The sequence below is a fragment of the Armigeres subalbatus genome, chromosome 2 (genome assembly GCF_024139115.2).
Source record: "Armigeres subalbatus isolate Guangzhou_Male chromosome 2, GZ_Asu_2, whole genome shotgun sequence".
Classification (NCBI taxonomy): Eukaryota; Metazoa; Arthropoda; class Insecta; order Diptera; family Culicidae; genus Armigeres; species Armigeres subalbatus.
In genome coordinates, this window is record NC_085140.1 from 270375465 (window position 1) to 270396018 (window position 20554).

Genomic DNA, 20554 nt, shown 5'->3' on the forward strand with positions numbered 1-20554 from the left:
CTTATAAAAGCCGTGGTTGGTTCGGTAGACAATTTGATTCAAACTGCAGGACAATTTGGAGATCTTATAACATGCCATATGCCTCGAGACGGAAGTAAAAGACGAATACTTGAAGGACATAATTGGGTTGATACCGTGGCCGGAGACATCATGTAAGTCGTGGTTGGCTCGGTAGATCATTTGATTTAATTTGTTTAAATGACATCCCAGGTAACCATTAGCACTATATTTCGCCTTTTCGGCTATATAGGGCTATTATAGAGACAGTATAAAATTTGCTAGCTCTGTAGCGTTATAGCCGCACGTACAGGTTATTAAAATGCTTACGGTTACCTGGGGTATTCGGCCAAATGACCGTTCCCGCTCCCGTGTATTCCGCGATACTTAAAAGCAGCAGGGTTAATGACGTTGCGATGCCTACTCCCACTTCCCACTCCATCGGTGAGTTATGGAAAATGCAAGGTCTTGGTTTTATGCTGGTGACCTGGCCCAGCGACTCCTTTATGCATCATGAAAATGAAAATGAAAACTCTCTTATACTCTCGTAAAAGTGTTCAGTGCGTGTGAAAAATCGCTAAAAAAAATATTTTGAGCGCGAATGGTGCTCGCATAAGTGCTCAGTAGGGGAGACTGAGGAGACTTGATCCCCTTTTCTGATTTCCGATGTATCACAGCCAAAAATAAATAAACATACGCGATTTCCACACAGACTCTATCTAAGAAATATGATGTTTTACTGATGTATTACTGATTTACTGATGTATAACAGTGCTTAAATTATTGTTGTTATTGATACACAATCGGTTTTAGGAGTGATGTTAAAAATAGACTTTTAAAATATTCGGGGGAAAATTGATCCCTCTCCAAGAACTTGCTTTGATAAAATTAGAAAGGTGCCCTCAGATATTTTAAATATTTTTCTTTCAAAATACGCGGAATTTTTGAATTGCTGTGCGAATACACGAACGATATTCGTTATTGAATTCAACAGCACATACAATTTTAAAATTTGGGGAGACTTGATCCCCTTTCTATGATATCTACGCAATAGATTATTTTTCCATCCAATTCTTCATTAAATCTGTCAAATCTACAAAAAATTAGAAACTTGAGCACAGATTAATATTTTTTGAATTTTTTGGCCAAATTTTTGTATGGGTGACTAATGGAGGATCAAGTGTCCCCATATTGAGGCAATAACTTCAAATCCAAATATCCTAAAACTTTTATGGAATGTTGACATTTCCGTCAGTACAGATCATTAAGCATATTTATGGCTTCGTGCTGTGAAAAAACGAAAGCATTTGGTCATTATTATGAAAAGTTGTTCAAATTTTGCAGAATAAATAAATAAGGTTGTCAATTCAAAAAATAACTCACCACATAAAGGTCATTTGACTAGAGCAGAGCTTCCCAAACTTTTGGGTATGCGACCCACCTAGCAAAATTCTATATGTCTCGCGACCCACCTGTGAAAAAATGCATTTTACCAAGTAGTATTAAGCATTAATTGAATAAGAATGTCATCTGTTTCGGCAAGTTTTACAAAAATATTCACGTTACCTTCATGTACAAAAGCAAAAAAATGACAAACATGATATTGTTTGTCAAAATGTTTTTATTTTACTTCATTAAGGGGACAGATTTTAGGCATAAATGTTTTCTAAAATAGCGTGGTGATGAATATTTAAAATAAAATGCGATTTGAACTTGAAATTATATTCCTGAAAAAATGATCAAAAGGTTCGGCATTCGAGCTGCAATTAATATTTGTTCTACGCGACCCACCAACAATCCCACAGTTTGGGAAACCATGGACTAGAGGATCTATACTAAAAATACGCTAGAACAAAATTTCTTTAGTTCTCGATAAAACAGGGGGTGATCAAGTCTACCCGGGGATCAAGTCTCCTACGGATCCAAATTGTCAAAACATTTTGAGCGCGAGTGACGCTCGCAATAGTGCTCAGTGTTTATTCAAATCGCTAAAATATTTTGAGTGCGAGTATTACTCGCAAAAGTGCTCAGTGCGTGTGAAAAATGGCTAAAAAATATTTTGAACGCGAGTAATGCTCGCAAAAGTGCTCAGTGCGTATCTAAATCGCTAAAAAAAAATGTGCGCTAGTGGTGCTCGCAAAAATGCTCAGTGCATGTGAAAAATTGCTAAAATATTTTGAGCACGAGTGGTGATCCCAAAAGTGCTCAGTGCGTTCGAAAAATCGCAAAATCATTTTGAGCGCGAGTGGTGCTCGCATAAGTGATCAGTACAGATCCAAATTACCAAAACATTTTGAGCACGAGCGCGCAAAAGTGCTCAGTGCGTGTGAAAAATCGCTAAAAAAAAGTATTTTGAGCGCGAGTGGTGCTCGTAAAAGTGCTCAGTGCGTGTGAAAAATCACTAAAATATTTTGAGCGCGAATGGTGCTCGCATAAGTGCTCAGTACAGATCCAAATGGCCAAAACATTTTGAACGCGAGCGGAGCTCGCAAAAGTGCGTGTGAAAAATCGCTGAATTATTTTGAGCAAGAGTGTTGCATGCAAAAGTGCTCAGTGTCTTAGCCAGTCGACAGACAAACTCAAGGAAAAAAAAGTGCTCAGTGCGTGATGAAATCGCTAAAATTTTTGAGCGCGAGAGGTTCTCACATGAGTGCTTGATGCGTATCTAAATCGCTAAAACAATTTGAGCACGCATAGTGCTCGCTAAAGTGCTACGTAATGAAATCGCGAAGCATTTTGAGCGCAAATGGAGCTCGCAGAAGTGCTCAGTGCATATTAAAATTGCTGAAATATTTTGAGCACGACTGTTGCTCACAAAATTGCTCAGTGAGTATTAAATAGCTGAAATATTTTTAGCGCGAGAAGTGCTTTGTACATTAAAATCGGTAAAAAACTATAAACTTAAACAAAATTCAAACCCCTGGAAAATATGTTTGTGCATCACTGTACCTAGTTTCTGAGACAAATGACAATGGATGTGTGTACAGTCAACAGGAGAAAGAAACCTCGTTGAAAATCAATTCAGTGGATAATGACACGAACAAAAGAAATACACGGAAATGAAAGTTTCCTCAAAATTGTGTTGTTTCCACTTACTTAGCACTAGGTAGTTTGGCTTAAGCCACGGGATAAGCGAGCGTGGGCGGGCTCTTTCGCCAATGAAGGAGAGAGAGCCGGAGCAACCAGGGACATTTGCTCCTTCTACGATATCTCACGATGCTTAAATGGGGCGATGACGAATGCAACGATGCCTGTGGCCAGCTACTGAATCGATTGAATCGATTAATCCCCAACGATCAATCGATTCAATGATCGACAAGACTCGAGAGTAATCGATTAGTTACTAATCGATTACTCAGGATTTAACGACATCTCTAAATGCGTCATAATTTGAATTGAGCGTCAGTAGGCCATGACTTATAACATGTTTGCAAAGCAATAAGTTTTTCCCCTGATTAGTTACGGACGACACTTAAGTAGGGGAAGGTGGTCGGTTGCCGGCACTAGTTGGTTGTTGGCACCCCGTCGTAACTTTTGACAGAAACAGCTGTGGTCATTTTGACATTCGCCATACGTGTGCTTTATAAGCATGATCTTGTTGAGCCCATTTCCGAAGCATATAGAAGGTTTTGTTTCATTTTGCAGAGAAAACACTTTTTTATCAAGTGAAAACCAACTCCAAAGTTTTTTTTGGTCATTTACAAAGCAAATTTGCACTATTTTGTGATTCAATATTGAATGCCAGCGTAGCGATCACAATTTAACTATTATTTTCATTTTTCAAAAGGGTTACTTATTTTGGTTGTCGGCACCCAGGTGATTATCAAGGGAAATCATCAGTTTTTTGCCTAATTTCAGGCTGTGAGCCAAGCATGTTTTTGAAATCTTTATAAAATGTGTATAATGTACTTAAATCTAATAAATTTCATTGCTATTACCACAATGAATCTTGATCTTTCCAGCCATAACGCCCTGCACTTCATAGTTTTTCATTTTGAATGGGTTTTTTAGGGTGCCGACAATCAACCACCTTTTTCGAAACGGCATAACATCAACGCTTAACAAAATTGGTAATCAAAGTCTTCCAATAGATGAAATAAAACAAATCTCTACACTAGTTATAAGCTTATGCCTATATGCTTCCATTGGTATGCGAATATCACCACATTATGCAATTGGACGAAAGTTATGGACCAAAAACAAAAGGGTGCCGACAACCGACCACCTTCCCCTACTATTTTGTCTCTGATGATAACACTAACACTGGGACGAGACCCAATCACCCGAAAAACCGAAGGAAGATGGACTGCTCTGTTTATTTGTTCTACTTAATGTTTCATCGAGGGAGGTTAGCATGGGTAGGTCTGGATATGTTACAGTGAGTAACTCTTGTAGAACTTAAGCATTCATTTCAATGCATTGAAGGACCTTCCGAAAAAAAAATCGTCGGTTTTATTTTTTTTCCTTGGGGGGACCCTTGGTCGGATTGCCGGTTATACGAAAACCAAAGTAATAATCAGTTTAAAAAAAATAATGGACAGTTAATAGCCACGAACACGAGCTAAAGGGTGTACCGTTAAAATACCGTTATTTTGCATTATCTCTGCAGCAAAAGAAATATTTTTTTTTCAAGATATTTAATAGTTTGAAAATATTGAAACATAAGATATTAAATATAGAAGTTTGATATGAAATTTAAAAAAAAATGATAACGATGAAAAATAAAAATATAAAAATTTAAGCACAAAATAATATGAAAATTTGAAGTATAAGAATAATAAAATATAAAAAGGTAAAATTATACTTGTTTCTTTACAATTATTTATATTTTGAGGCTTCTTAGCCTTTCATCGCTGGGTCATTCATTGAATACAATTTCTAGTTTTACTTTGAAGAAAGACTCTCTAAATTACGTCCTTCATAGGACATTATTTGTTTTGAAACTTATAAATTAAACATATGATAACTTAATTAACGCTATTTACAACAATTGGATATCCTAATTTGATACAAGCGCCCTAATCGTAGCTTGGTCCGCGTATAAGCAACGAGCCCTGAACCGATCTTTACACACCAAAGCGCTCGTGTAGTGTTTTGATTCCGGCCAAACGGTGGACCACAGAAGTTCGTGCCCTGGGGAGCGTTAGTAAAATCGTTCACAAATCTCAATCATCGAGCTCTCCGCTCTTTAGCTGAGTTTTTCATGCCAAATCGTACAGTTTCACTAATTTTCCGAAAAATCATATCGCTCCAAAATGCGTTTTAAACCAATTCGGGGCCAATTTTTTCTTTACATGTGCACATGCAAGAGTATCCATTGTTCTATGCCAGCGGTTCCCAACATTTTTCTTGAGAGATACCCCTTCGAACTTTTTCATTCATTGAGGTACCCCCTATTTCTACTAACGGGCTTGGTAGTCATATGGCTACTGCTTCTGCCTCATACGCAGGAGGTCGTGGGTTCAATCCCAGGTCCGTTCCATTCTCCTACTTTGTATATTTCTCTATATTTCTCATGTTCTAGCAATCGCTAGAACTGGAAATGGACTTCCATACCGTTTCCATTATTATTCCTATACCTTCAACTTGAGTATTCTAGCGGTAATCTGCTAGAATTGGAAATGAACTTATAGATACAGCTTGTTTCCTACATCCAATTAGAAATTCCATCAGTTGCCTTCTCCTATCTATCACATTGGCAGCTCGTTAACCAAGGCGGACCTCTGCCTCTCGAACCTGACCCAAAAATTCCAACAAACTCCGCATGAACTCGTGGCAAGTGCAGAGGTATATTCGGCTTGCAGTGGGCGAGTAATTGCATCATCATTTCCTCCCCCTTCCCTACATTGACTTGCATTCTGACGCGGCAGGCACCAGTATGACCTAACAAATGAGATCACCAGTACTTGTACATTGAAGATGTGTGCTAGTCCCAAGCAAACATCTGTTGGTTCCCTGTGCAAGAACAGCTGATCTGGTCCTAATGGAGTAGCAACTACGAGCAGTCAATCAAGCTCAAGCTCAAGCTCATTGAGGTACCCCCTATTTCTACCGCCGTAATGAAAATTAGCATAACTAATAAGATATATGAAAAACGGACCCGAAAACTAACGGGACATATGGCTCTCCATCAGGGCCCCACGTAACCTTATGTACCGCCATCGGGGGTGACAATGGGTCTGGGGGGTGAGAATGGATCATGGCTTTCACCGCGAGCCTGGAGGGTGTAGAGCAAAATCGCTCTTATATTTTTGTTTTCTTGTCCTCAGATACATTCAATCCATTCTACAAGCATTCTAAGTAGTTGAAACAGTGACCCATTCTCACCCCCATTTGACCCGGGGGTGACCGACGACGGTACCAAAATAAACGTTTTTCGTAAATTTAGCGATCCCGGAAAACTGTCTGCCCCGGGCCCCCCTTCCAGCAAAGTCCGGCCTTAGCTGCTGAGACTCTTTAAAGAAGGCTTCTGAGATTCTTGAAAGGAGGCTTTCGATCCGCTTGAAAGAAGGTTTCACAGCATTTTTAAAGCAGGCTCAGAGCGCCTTGAAAGGAGGCTTCCGTGCCTTGAAAGGGGCTTTCTAATATCTTGGACGGAGGTTTCCGAGCTTCTGGAAAGGAGGCTTCCGAGCCTCTTGTAAGAACGCTTTTGAGCCTCTTGAAAGTAGACTTCCAAGCCTCTTGTAAGTAGGCTTCCAAGCCTCTTGTAAGTAGGCTACCAAATCTCATGTAAGTAGGCTTCCAAGCCTCTTGTAAGTAGGCTTCCAAGCCTCTTGTAAGTAGGCTTTCGAGCGTCTTGAAGGCTTTCGAGCCTCTTGAAAAGAGGCTTCCAAGCTTCTTGAAAGGAGGCTTTCGAGCCTCTTGAAAGAAGGCTTCCGAGCCTCTTGGAAGGAGGCTTTCGAGCCTCTTGAAAGAAGGCTTCCGAGCCTCTTGAAAGGAGGCTTCCGAGCCTCTTGAAAGGAGGCTTCCGAGCCTCTTGAAAGGAGGCTTCCGAGCCTCTTGAAAGGAGGCTTCCGAGCCTCTTGAAAGGAGGCTTCTGAGCCTCTTGAAAGGAGGCTTCTGAGCCTCTTGAAAGGAGGCCTGAGCCTCTTGAAGGAGGCCTGAGCCTCTTGAAAGGAGGCTCTGAGCCTCTTGAAAGGAGGCTTCCGAGCCTCTTGAAAGGAGGCTTCTGAGCCTCTTGAAAGGAGGCTTCTGAGCCTCTTGAAAGGAGGCTGTGAGCCTCTTGAAGGAGGCTCTGAGCCTCTTGAAAGGAGGCTTCTGAGCCTCTTGAAAGAGGCTTTGAGCCTCTTGAAAGGAGGCCTGAGCCTCTTGAAAGGAGGCTTCCTGAGCCTCTTGAAAGGAGGCCTGAGCCTCTTGAAAGGAGGCCTGAGCCTCTGGAAAGGAGGCTTCTGAGCCTCTGGAAAGGAGGCTTCCGAGCCTCTGGAAAGGAGGCTTCCGAGCCTCTGGAAAGGAGGCTTCCGAGCCTCTTGAAAGGAGGCTTCCGAGCCTCTTGAAAGGAGGCTTCCGAGCCTCTTGAAAGGAGGCTTCCGACCCTCTTGACACAGGAGGCTTCCGAGCCTCTTGAAAGGAGGCTTCAGAGCCTCTTGAAGGGAGGCTTCCGAGCCTCTTGAAAGGAGGCTTCAGAGCCTCTTGAAGGGAGGCTTCCGAGCCTCTTCAAAGGAGGCTTCCGAGCCTCTTGAAAGGAAGCTTCCAAGTCTCTTGAAAACAGGCTTCCGAGCCTCTTGAAAAAATACTTCCGAACGTCTTGAAAAGAGGCTTCGAGCCTCTTGACAGGAGATATCCAAGCCTCTTGAATTGAGGCTTCCGAGCCTCTTGAAAGGAAGCTTCCAAGCCTCTTGGAAGAAAGCCTCTGAGCCTCTTGAAAAAAGGCTTCGAGTCTCTTGAAAAGAGGCCTTTTAAAAGGAGGCTTTTGAGTGTCTTGCGAGTACTTTCAAATTTGGATTGTGTGAGGATTGCCCTTAAGCACAAACCTTAAGTCTTTTAAATGGGCGCTTTTCTTCAGATTCTACATTTTAGTTCAGAATCATATTCTAACCATATCATTCAACTTTTTTTTGTTTTAATCTGATCGATCACATCTAAGATATTCACAATTTGTTCTTTCGTCGTTTTGTTTTTTTTGTCCTTTTGTCCCATGGCGATCAGTAAATCAAAGCTTAATCAATCTAGACTAGCAAAACCAGCACAGTGTATGAAGGTCTGCATGCATATTATGTACAATACAAAACATTAGAATCAAAAATTAAACAATTATCCAAACTTAACTGACATTACAATTCATCCATGAGTTTTTGGTAGGTGCTACTGATTTTGGTGCGTTTCAGCTTAAGCTATCAGTACACTGTTTGTCATAATGACAAATATTTGACAAGTCAGCCTGATTTCCATTTCGATTTCTGACCAGTCTGATAGATATCTGGATAATATTGACAAATATTTGTCATCATGACAAACAGTGTACTAAGGGCTTTACGCTTGATTTGAATCGTCCATAAGTAGAGTAAATCACTACTTGGACCTATGGACCCGATTCCCGGCTCACTGCACAGAAAACTAAGGATTGATACTTTTTGGAAGCCGTAGGTTTATGGTTGATAATTTTTAAAAAATCTCCCATTTATTTCGCACAATATTCAATATTTTTCAACCATTTATTTCACTCCTAATTAGTCCAATTATAGAAAATAAAAATGTAGATTCCGAAAAATCGCTCTTCGTTGCTACACCACTGAGCCGGAGTATAGCTTTCCACTTTTACAAAACGGTATTTTCATATAAACACCTACTTGAAAATCGTCACAGTTATCGATACAATCATTGCTTCAAGCTGTTAATCACCACACAATAATTCTAAACTCACGCACTTTGATCTTTTTTATTTGTTCGTTTCACTAGAACTAATATGAACATATTAGAATACATTTAAAAATGTATCCTCAAACCGAACAAAAATTCACCTCGGCATAAGAACTTCTAGCCGCACCGTGCTGCCAAAAGACCAGGAGTCTTTTTTAGTATGAAAAAAATTCTTCATCGTTCATAGGAAAACTATCTAATTAGTTGACGCTATCATGTTATTTATAATTCTCTCAATTTCAAAAAGTGAAAAAAATATAGTTTTTAAGCGTTTGGAAGTAATTTGGATGAGTGAATATATCTTTTCAACCAAATAAAAATTATTATAAATAATACTATCTGGCATCATGTCAGCGTTGAACGTGCATATTTTTGTTTACGTCGCATTTTCTACCGTCCTGAGAGAGAATGAGAGTAAGATGTTGAGAGATTGAGCGAAATTTTGCTTAGGCCGGGAACTAGTTTGGAAGTGGGCCGGAAATGAAATCGCTATGACTGATATTAGTGCTGGACCTCGTTAATTTAAATCAAATAAAAGCTTTTTCAAACGATGTTTACCAAGAAAAACTATTTTTAAGCAGATGTGAACCCCATTGCAGTAGTGCATGGCCCACGAAATTTAGGAAAAGTTGCTTCCTGTCATAAATATCAAATAAATAATGCAGTCGTATGCATGTTAGGCCGGGAATGGGGTAAGAAACCCTATTGAGATTTTGAGTTTCTCACAACGCTGGGAGGAGTGTTGAGGATCATTCTCAGGCAGTTGTAGGTATCTCAATCTTTGTTCTACACGTTTTGTCACATTCAATCAAACGTTTCCTACTGTTATATATACCATATCAACATCCCGTGATACCTATGAGGAATCGTAAAGAGTTCATTGCATCTTTCTTGAGTATTTAGCTGACCAATAATCACACTGTCTCTACCTCAGTATTCGAAAGAGCCAGGACAGGTCTTGATACTGAAGAATGCCTTGCATTCACCTAGAAGTCCCAAATAATTATATGAGCCAACGAAATCATCACTTCCTATCTTCCTCCATACAGTAGTCTAGACGTGTATCATTTAGGAAGTTGTGCGAGATTCTCGATGCTAAACTAGTCCGAAAATGCTCGACCATGGCCAAGTAGTGCATTACTTTTTTACGTTCACCCAGTACGAGATCGAGACGCGCGATTGTCTGCTACAACACATATTGAAAAGTAACGAAGTTGCAGCATTTGCATTTGTTGCACAATGCTAACGCCATCTGTTAGACGATAGGCAAAATGCATATTTACGACGTGACAATTTTGAGCCGTACATATTGTAGCGTTGTTGAACTGTGTGGGTGGTCCAGCTTAGAATGGTCTTACCGGTAATCAAACAGCTGTGGACTCAGTGCCGAGGCGTTCCATGCTGTACCGACTCAATGGATGATGAACGTACATACCTGAAATAAGAAGAGAATTATTGGTCGATTAGTATGAGATGAAATAAAAAGGTCAAACATATTAGGTAGCGACCATAAATTATGTAACGCTTAAAGGGGGAGATGGGTTAGGTAAATTGTGACGATTTGTACGAAATTTTCAGGTGATTTAACAAAGTGTAACATAGGGTAGAGAGGGATTAAAATGGCTACACCCAGATAACAAATCTCACTATTATTGTATATTGTAATCTTGACATATACAAATGTAGGCTTTCTAGACAGATACTATAAAACAATACAAAATTGTGAGATTCCAACACAATGATGATTGCATTAAAATATTCCGCAATTGTCTGCCAAAATTTTATACAGTTTCTGTGAAGTTCTAAGACAGAACTGTACTAAAATCTGCCATTAGCTGTTTTTTTTTCGTTACTTAATAAACGGATCTTTCTTTATTTTAAGTTATTAACCGTCAAAATTATAAAATAAAAATTAATTCAAGAAAACTCAGTACTTTCATAGAACAGGTGCATTTACGATTTACTTTAACCTTTTGCTTGTTTCTATCGTTTTATTATTTTTCCTTTCTTCTTACCTAATTAAAAACTACTTTTTTAACTGCACATGTATTAGCAATTTGCTTGCAATCCTCTCAATAATGGTTTTGAAATGTCGTATTAGACTTAGTACGATTCAGAAAATTATTACCAAATGGCTCGCTGAATTCCACGGTGTCTGCGAAAAAGTAGGAGGGTCTCGGCATAGTTATCTAATTTGCGCGAGACCTCACATACATCTCGAACAGGTTTCTCGATACAAAGTTCACAACCGAGCCCCCCAGATTCGTGTAGTAATTCACCGAGAAAAAATTGCTCTCATGATTAGATTTTATTTATTTGCCACTTTAATGAGAATTGAGAACCTCGAACGGAACATTCTATCCGTCCCCGCTGCAGCTCGCACGATGCGAGCGATGTGTGTCGGTGGTGTCATGTCGGGTAGAGTTTGGTTACCTCCCCCGATCGTTGGGCGATCGCAAATCGCAATGGATGGCAACGGCGGCGGTGCCGGTCGTGATCGGTTTCGTTCACGCAGGCGATGGTGCTGGCTGGTGCCATGAATGCATGATAAACGGCAATAATAGGAATGCGAACTGCATAAAATTGCAGCAAAATGAGCACCGTGCATTTGTTCGGCGGGTTTTGTTTTTTACATAGACCGTCTGCATCAATGCAAAGAGTTACTGTTGTTTTTTATGAGCTGCATTATTGATGCATTATGATGACTGCGGCGACCTCGTGCGAGGGTTTTCGATAGGAGCACTCGACAATCGAGGACCTTCGGATGCCCTTTTAGAGGTACGCGGTTATGGCGTAGCAGCATCGCGCAGCATAACGAATTGTTTAAGGATTGCTTAATGCTGGTGTCACAGCTCACTAGGTCATTGTGAAGTGAAAGTTATTGCTACAAATTATATGTTTGATGCCCTCAGAAGGAGGAATGTGTCATTATGTTGATCTCTCTATTTCATCTAGAGTTGGTCGAGTCGCGAGTAACAACAACATGCAAAATACAATTCTTTTGTGAAGAACTTATTATTGCGTAGAATAGAATTGAATTTGAAATTCTATTATTTGAGAAATATTAAATGATCACCTCATGTATGTTTCATCCATCAGAAATCAATCTTTTTAACTGGTTAGTAAATTGTCTAAAACGGTATTGACCCGATTTTGCCACTACCCGATTTTGTCTATCCCCAATTTCATCACGTTTTCGACCCGATTTTGTCACCCAGAAAAATTTCAAAATTTTAGTCGTTCTTTTTATTTTTGTAAAAAATACCGCAAACAACAATGATTTTCAAGAAATTGCTTTCACTGTATGCGGTTCATGAATCATTTCTGAGTACCTGTCAAGAATCTTGTAATAAAAAAAGGAAATATTTTTCTCCGATTTTGTCACATTTCCTATTTATCACTCCAAAATTCACCCCCGTGTTAAAATCGGTATATTACTGTATTGTGATTCTTGTTTTATTATGAAGTATCACAAATTACGTGGAAATGTTTCTGCTTTTGCACCAAATTTGAAACCTTTGATAACAAAATCTAAAATAAAATAAATTTGGCCTTCCAAAAGCAATTGGCTCCAATTTCCAAAAGCAATGATTAAACATTGTTGACTTGCTGGTACAATGTTTAGTCCGAAGAGAGAATATTAAAAAATGCTTTCACTTATAATTTGGTGCTGGTAAAAAGGTGAGTGATTGAATGAATGCATGTACAAAACAAATATAATACAATTTTTAATACGTGATGGACTTATAATAAGAATAAAAAATCACGGAAATAAATTATTCAAAAAAACTTATAATTAACTTTCTCTAAAGCATGTTCACATAAATTACTGTACTACACCAAGCAAAACTCAGTGAACTCTTTCTAACTCGATGTTCTGTAACTATATAATTTCCCCTACTCGATGAAATTCAAAGCCTCTTGAATCTAGCATACTGCATTCCTTGCTTATGTCGATTTCTCCCTTCTCGATATTATCTAAATCGAAGTAGTTTTCCAATGCATTTTCACCTCGCTAACTCGATGTTGTTAGAAACAGTTCTTCTTCTCCTTCAATGTCTCTACATTCCAACTGGAACTAGGTCTGCTTTTCAACTTTCAACATTATATAAGCATTTCCTCAGTAATTAATTGAATGCTTTTATATGCCCGCCATCGCATGAGTTGAGTATGTATCTTGTGTGCCTAAGGTGTCGAGAAATTTTCGGATTGGCTTTGGATTCGCCAGTTCCGGATTGGCAATCCTACGCCTTTGCGCGCAAGGCCACTGGAGACCCCACTTACATGCACGATGTAGTTAGAAATTATAAGTAAAAAGTGATAAGCGAGAAAGTGAAAAGTGAGAAATAAGAAGATAGAAGTGAGAAATAAGAAGCGAAAAGTTAGAAGTGAGAGATGAGAAATTCGAAGAGAGAAGTCAGAAGTGAAAAATGAGAATTGAGAAATACGAAGTAAGAAGTGAGAAGTGAGAAATGAGAAGGAAGAAGGAAGATGTGAGAAATTCGAAGTGCGAATTGAGTAGTGCAAAGTAAAAAGCATGAAGTGAAAAGTATGAAGTGAAAAGATAGAAATTAGAAAAATGATAAGTAAGAAATTAGAAGTCAGAAGTGAGATAAAAAAGATAAAAGTGAAGAGGGAGAGGCGAAAAGTGAAAAATGAGAAGTGGAAATAGAGAAATTAGAAGCTAGATGTGTGAAGTGAGAAGTGAAAAATGAATAGTGAGAAATGAAAAATGCGAAGTAAGAGGTGAGAAGTGAGAAATTCGAAGTGCGAAGTGAGTAGTGAGAAGTGAAAAGTGAGAAATGAAAAGTATGGAGTGAAAAGCTGGAAGTTTGAAAAGTCAAAAGTGAGATTTAAGAAGTAATAAGTGAAAAGCGAAAAGTGAAAAATGAGAATCGAGAAGTGCGAAGTAAGAAGTGAAATGTGCGAAGTGAGAAGCAAGACGTGAGAAATGAGTAGTAGGAAGAGGGAAGTGAAAAGCGAGATGTGCGAAGAGAGATGTAAGAAATGAGAAATGAGAAGTGAAAGATGAGGAGTGAGAAGAGAGTTGTGAGAAGGGAGTAGTTAGAAGTGAGGACCGAGGAACGAGAAGTGAGAAACGAGATTTTTTCAATGTTTTCTTATACAGATATAAGAAAGAAGCAGAGAATCTTTCTTTCTGTCTTATATCTCTCCATTCACTCCTAACTACTCAACATCTCTTTTCTCACTTCCTAATTATCATCTCTCATTTCCCACTCCTTGCTTCAATTTATCTCACTACTCATATCCTACTTCTCACTTGGCAACTATCACATCCCACTTCTCAATTCTCTTTTCCCACTTTCCACTACTCACATGTTACTACACACATTTAACTACTCAATCAAAATTCCTCACTTTCCAGACCATTTCTCGTAAAATTCCAGGTATGAAAATTTCTTTTCAATTCCTAGAAGCATATGAAAATCTCTGTATGTATGAATTCTTGAAGTACATATGAGTTCCTGAGTTACTATAAGCCTAATCACTTTTAGAAACAGAACATTAAGGATTTGTTGAAAATCTTAAGTAATCCTGGTCGTTCACAAGTAAATGCGTAGAACTCATAAAAGGTTATCATAATTCAGCATTACTCGCATTACTTTCCAAAAATGCTTCCAATTATTGTTAAAACTTTCAGGTAGCTTGATCCACCATCAGGAATTCTCACGGACTCCCTGCAGTCGCAATAGACCTAACCGATTCAATACGGATTTTTCTTTCGTTGTATTTTAACATACATTTTGGAAATACTGCTTCAAAAACGGATGCAAATCATGAAAAAGTAGAAATATGGGGGAAAATAATTTTTTTGACGACTTTTAGGGCTTCCAAACCCTTCTTGAGTACAGAACTTGATGATCTACTTAAACAACAAAGCGTTTTACGGGGCCTCAATCCTAATATGAAGTTGGCAATGGTACTTGAGACATTATAAAACTATTTTTATCAAATCGCAGTGTTACCAGAATATCAACGGTACTCCAAACTATTCTTGAGTTCAGATCTTGGAGGTACTTACAACAGGATTAAAAAAAAACATTCCCATAATAGCTATGGTACTCCAAACCACTCTGGAGTTCAGATCTTGGAGGTGTACAACATCAACAGAGTAATTCAGAAGGTTCCCGAGCTTGTGTGTTAGTTGGAGAAGCCCCACGGGACATCACTACATCAGTATATATATATATATATATATATATATATATATACATTTTTTTTTTGTTCGGGATAAACCACTGCGTCCATTTCATTGAACTTTTGTAGTATACCCGTGTCATTTGTTTAGTGCATGTCTTTCTGCTCCATTTCTATTGAGAAGAAATGAAGTAATCATTTTAATTCATATATTTCTCAAGCTTAATGTAAGGCCTCTTTAGATTAAGGTATCGCTATTTATACCCTTCGAAAAATGGCTTATACCAACTCTCAAAGGCGCCCCTCAATCAGTTTCGGCTCAACAATAAGTGGGATAATACTGATTTTGACCATGCATCGGTACTGAAGTTCAAACATATTTTTGCTTCTTATTATGAGTTCCGAATTCGTTTTTGTAAAGAGATCTGATTTCATTGCGTTTGGCATTTCCGAATCTCACCTTTACACAGAGCTCTAATCAGTCAGAGGGTTCAGCAGATCCACCAAATTCGTATCCGCTTCTTTCCTAATTAATCAGCGCCCTGGAGTTTGGAGATTCATGTCGTCGGCTTCGAAAACCAGCCTAAGGTTGAGTGACGTTTTTACAATTTACTCCATTGACTCCATCCAAAACGGAGCAAAAAATGGGTCATCTAAAAGCAAATTATAGTCGTTCCATACTCTTCCGATCTCTCATAAGTATAAACAAGAATAGTAAGAACTAGAGCACAGTGTGGTAGATCTTACTCCGTAATGCAACACGAAGAGTGTCTACCCAGCATTACAGGCTCCGTTAACTGCCTGGCTAATTGTTTCACCCCCCAGGCCATTCATCCCCTCAGCACGGGTCGCCTGACACCTTGGGATTCGGGGTTAGGGACGTCATATTGTCAGCTTCAGTGTTTTACCGAGCCTGGCGATATGACCGGATTTACACCGTTACGCACTACTTCAGAGTATCCATATCCCAGCGTAACGGGACTACATGTTATGTTCTATTATTTGTCTGGGTGGATTCTCCGAGCAGAACAAGAAAGCGAACGCTAAATCGATTCAATTTTAGAGAGTGCTCAGTAGGCCGGCTAGCCTATGACTCTTCGTACCTCGAGAAGAAGGTCAAACCAAACAATCAAAACTCAATCGTACTCAACAAATTACCCACATGTAGAAAGTAGTGCTCTTACAAACTGTATATTGGATCATTTTATGCCTATCGTACCTGCCTAACTAACTGCGCTAGTCTTCAATTTCAGCTATCGGTGGGGGCCCCGTTCTATTGTAGCTGCATCCTCACCTCGCTCGTTGTTGTCGCACAAAAGTGCATTCCTTGTCGCCTCGGATCTTTGAGTTGCACAGGTAGACAACTATTCACACTTTGTCATGCAAACTTTTATCCGTTGTGCTGTTCGTCGCTCGTGTGAATGTCGCGCGGTACAGCGTCGTCGTAGCCAGCCTTGTCACGCGACACGATGACTGCTCGGAGTCGGTGCTATCGGTCGTCCTCTACCTTTTGCTTCACTCTTCGCATACGGGGCCTCGCATGCACCTCCTTTACTGGTACAAAGTTAGCATGCAGTGTCCAGTGTCGAGTGGCATTGGTCGCGCTGGTCTCACAGATGGCTGCAAACAAAAGGCCCTCTGACGAGGAATCGTCAGGTTAGAGAAAGGAACACAATTTCCTGATAGTTGTTTGTATTCATACCTGATGCAGAAGGCCTTATCCTGTGAAATTATTGGTATCACTAATGCGTGAACGACATGCAAGCATTTATCTATAAATCACAGAATCTTAGTTTTCACCGAGCTTTTCACAAATGGTGTTAAATGGGATACCTTTTGATTTATTCGGGCAATCTGTGGTCGGTCCATCAGACACTGAGTTTAGCAGATCTCGAATTGTGCTTCACCACTTGCTCCAAACTGCTTAAGAAAAAAATTGAGCCAATATGGATATTATTAAGTGTGTCCTATTCGTTACCTCGAGCGATATTGATTCTATTGTTCTCGAATCTGAGGAACACGTGGCTCACTGCCTGGTGGTAGGGTATGGTTTCTACCTAGCACAGGAAAATATGATCGTTAATACTTTCTCGCTAACATTAGGAGGAATAGTGCATTGCGCCAAAATTCGATCACCAAATGGTATCATTTGCATGCACTAATCACCTTGCAACATAGAACACTGCAATCTACTTCTGCCGTTTTTGGCTTTGAGGCAATGACTGGCTACTGTACGGGTTCCGACGACTATTCCGATGCGCCGTGTGAATGTGTGAGATCGTTTAGATCACATTGCAACGATATCTCGATCCATGTCGAAAAGAGTGATAGCAGGCTTTCAAGATGTATGTATTTATTGCTCACGTGAAATACACTTAAAGAAATGTTTTGGCGATTTTGTATTTTTTGTCGACAATACCTCATTTTTTTGTAACACAGCATCAAACAAACGGCTACGAAATTTTTGCGAATGTGCATTCGCAAAAATTTCGTCTATCTGGTGACGATCAGGTCTTGGAAAGGCTAATTGTTTCTTACTCTAGCAATCTCGAACAGATCTTCTTCTAACTGAACATCGAGAGTTGTGAATGTTTCTTAACTATTTTCGGTACCTCAATACAGATCTTATTAGCTAACTGTATTCTTGTTCTTGCTACACATTATGTGACAAATCCATCCAAGAAATTACTTTATTACCGCTATCTGCTGCGCAGCGGAAAATTGTTTACACTACTGTCTTATTCTACATTTATTCTAGGGCCAATCGCGTCTCCAACACCTGAGTTACTATTGAGTTGTTGGGCGCCAGAAATTTTGTCGAGAAAAAATTTAATGGGTTTGAGTAAATGCTTTGGATCGCATACTTGCTATGAATTGAGTTTTCTTGATTGTGATGGGCATTCTGTATTAGCGTTCTTGTTTTGTCGAACTAAGTGAGTGATCTTTATACGATGTTGGCGGATATCCGTATTAATTGGTTGTCGGCAAGGAAGAGTGTTTTCGTATTTTCAGCTATCGTTCTTGATGTCTTCTGTTTTCACGGCAGTTGTTCGGCTGTGCACTTGTATAATTCGAATTGTAGTTGGATGTTGTGCTTTGGGTAGTTGATGTAGTTTTTGGGGAATGATGGTCTTGAAGGGCTGCTTGCTGTGACGAGGTTTCTTTGAGAGTTGTTGGACCGTCGAGTCAACAGCAAGCATATTTTAGTGGCATGTAGCTCATAGTCAGACAACGGTGGTCATGTTCATAGCTGGGTAGAGTTAATTTAGTCTGGCTTGATGTCTTTTGCGTGATATATGCCAATTTTGGATGATTTGATGTCTTCCAGAACGTAGTTGTTACAACCCTGAGTTTGTTTCACGATGCATGGTATGAACTTTGCTCCGAGTTTTTTCGTACGATGCTCCGCCGCGTTGGATAGTTCGAAGGATCTTCTCCACACTACGTCTCCTACAGCAAATGATCTATTTCGAGCTCTTAGATCGTAGCGTTTTTTACTGTCATCATGCGCCGCTTTAATTCTCGCTAACACGAAGTGTTGTATCTTCTGCGCGGTTTTTATCCTAGTTGCTTGTGCTACCGCGGAGTCTTCAGAGGAATTTGCTTTTGCAGAAATGTACTGATCCGTGTAAAGAATGTGGTCCCTACCGAAATTGCAGTAGTATGGACTACATCCAAGTGTCTCGTGTTTCGCCGTGTTTATTGCACATACTATTTGTTGGAGGTGCAGATCCCATTCCCTTTGGTCTTCATCGAGAAGTGATCTTACACACGTGATGAGAGTCCGATTAATCCTCTCAGCTGCGTTGCACATCGGTGTATAGAACGCGGTTCTCATATGGATTATTTTGTACCTTTTAAGTAGAGTCTGGAAAACTTGGGATAGGAATTGGGATCCAGAATCCGAAACGATGATCCTTGGTGTGGAGAATCGAAGGAACACGTAATGCTCTAGAAAATCAGACATTTTTTGGGCGTTTGCCGATCGAAACGGCTCTATAACTACAAATTTTGTCACCCAGTCAACTATCACCAACAGAACCGTGTTTCCTTTCTTTGATCGTGTGAGAGGACCAATCCAGTCGACTGAAATTAACTCCCAAGGCAATCGTGCAGGTTTAGGGTTACCTAATGTTGGTGTCAATGTTTTATTCGGTGCCTTACAGGCTTTACACACGTCGCAGTTCTGCACATATTTTCGGACGTCTGCTGCCATCTGAGGCCAATAGTGATCCCGTTGAATGCGGTGCAGTGTGCGATCAGCTCCAAGATGAGCTGCAGTAGGCGTGTCATGATGTCTGTGCATGAGTCCAGGACGAAGGTGTGTGGGAACCACTTTCTTCCAATGATGGCATTTGCCCCCCATTGCGTCTTTCATAGTGCAATGTTTGTAGAGCTGTCCGCCCATTATTCGGAAATCAGGAAATTTTTCAGCATCTGCCTGAACTTTCTTTACAAGCCTTTCATACCACGGATCCAAAGTTGGTGGTACCGAAGCATTTACGCTGTTCACAATTTCTATACGGCTTAGACAATCCGGAACGATGTTTGAACTTCCTTTGCGGTATTTAATGTCGAAGGAGTAGGCATTCATTCGAAGGATCCATCTGGCCAGTAACGGCGTAGGGTTTTTCATTGTTTTTAGATAGGTCAAGCTTGAGTGATCGCAGTAGACCGTGAAGTGTGTTCCTTCGAGATATCCACGGAATTTTTCGATTGAGCGAATTACTGCCAGGCACTCACGTTGTGTCACGGAATACTTTCTCTCAGAAGATGAAAGTTTCTGTGAAAAGTAACAGATGACTCTCTCTTCGTCCTCAATTTCCTGCGTTAATACTCCCCCTATGGCAAGCATCACAAGCCACCGCGAAGGCTTTTGAATAATCCGGTGTGGCCAAGATAGGTGCCGATATCAGATGAGATTTCAATTTCTGGAAAGCTATCTCACAATTCTCAGACCAATAGAATTTTGCCTTGGTTTTTGTGAGCTCAGTGAGCGGCGCAGCGGTCTTCGAAAAATCCTTTATAAATCTTCGATACCAACCACACATGCCGATGAATCGTTGGATTTCTTTTTTTGTTTTTGGATTGGGAAATTTACTAATAGCTTCCACTTTATCATCAATACTTCAAGCTTTCCCTACAGAAGGCTGATTTTTCTGCATTTATGGTTAGACCCGCAGTTCTTAGTCGTCGTGCGATCTCCTGCAACAGTTCCAGATGTTCTTCGAACGAATCGGTTGCCAAAATTAGGTCATCCAAATAAACAAAGACCTTTGGTTCGAGGTCTATGAATAGATGACTCATGATCCGTGAGAGTGCTTGACTGGCCGTGGATAGTCCAAATGGAACAACTGTGAATTGGTAGTGTCCCCGTTGAGGAATTGTGAAGGCGGTTTTCTGTTTCGAGTCTTCTTCGAGTGGTATCTGCCAAAACGCTGATTCGAGATCAATTGAGGAGAGATATTTTGATCCACTGAGGTTGTTTACTATTGAGGCTATCTGCGGGATAGGATATGCTTCTTGAACTAGCACCGAGTTT

General features: G+C 39.9%; 1 protein-coding gene across 4 annotated transcripts in view; it reads right to left on the reverse strand.

Annotated features, from left to right (window-relative positions):
* The window catches only part of LOC134212215 (cGMP-dependent protein kinase, isozyme 2 forms cD4/T1/T3A/T3B-like), a 617973-nt gene that overhangs the window by 414771 nt on the left and 182648 nt on the right, over positions 1–20554 (reverse strand). The gene's annotated exons all lie outside the window — the stretch shown is intronic.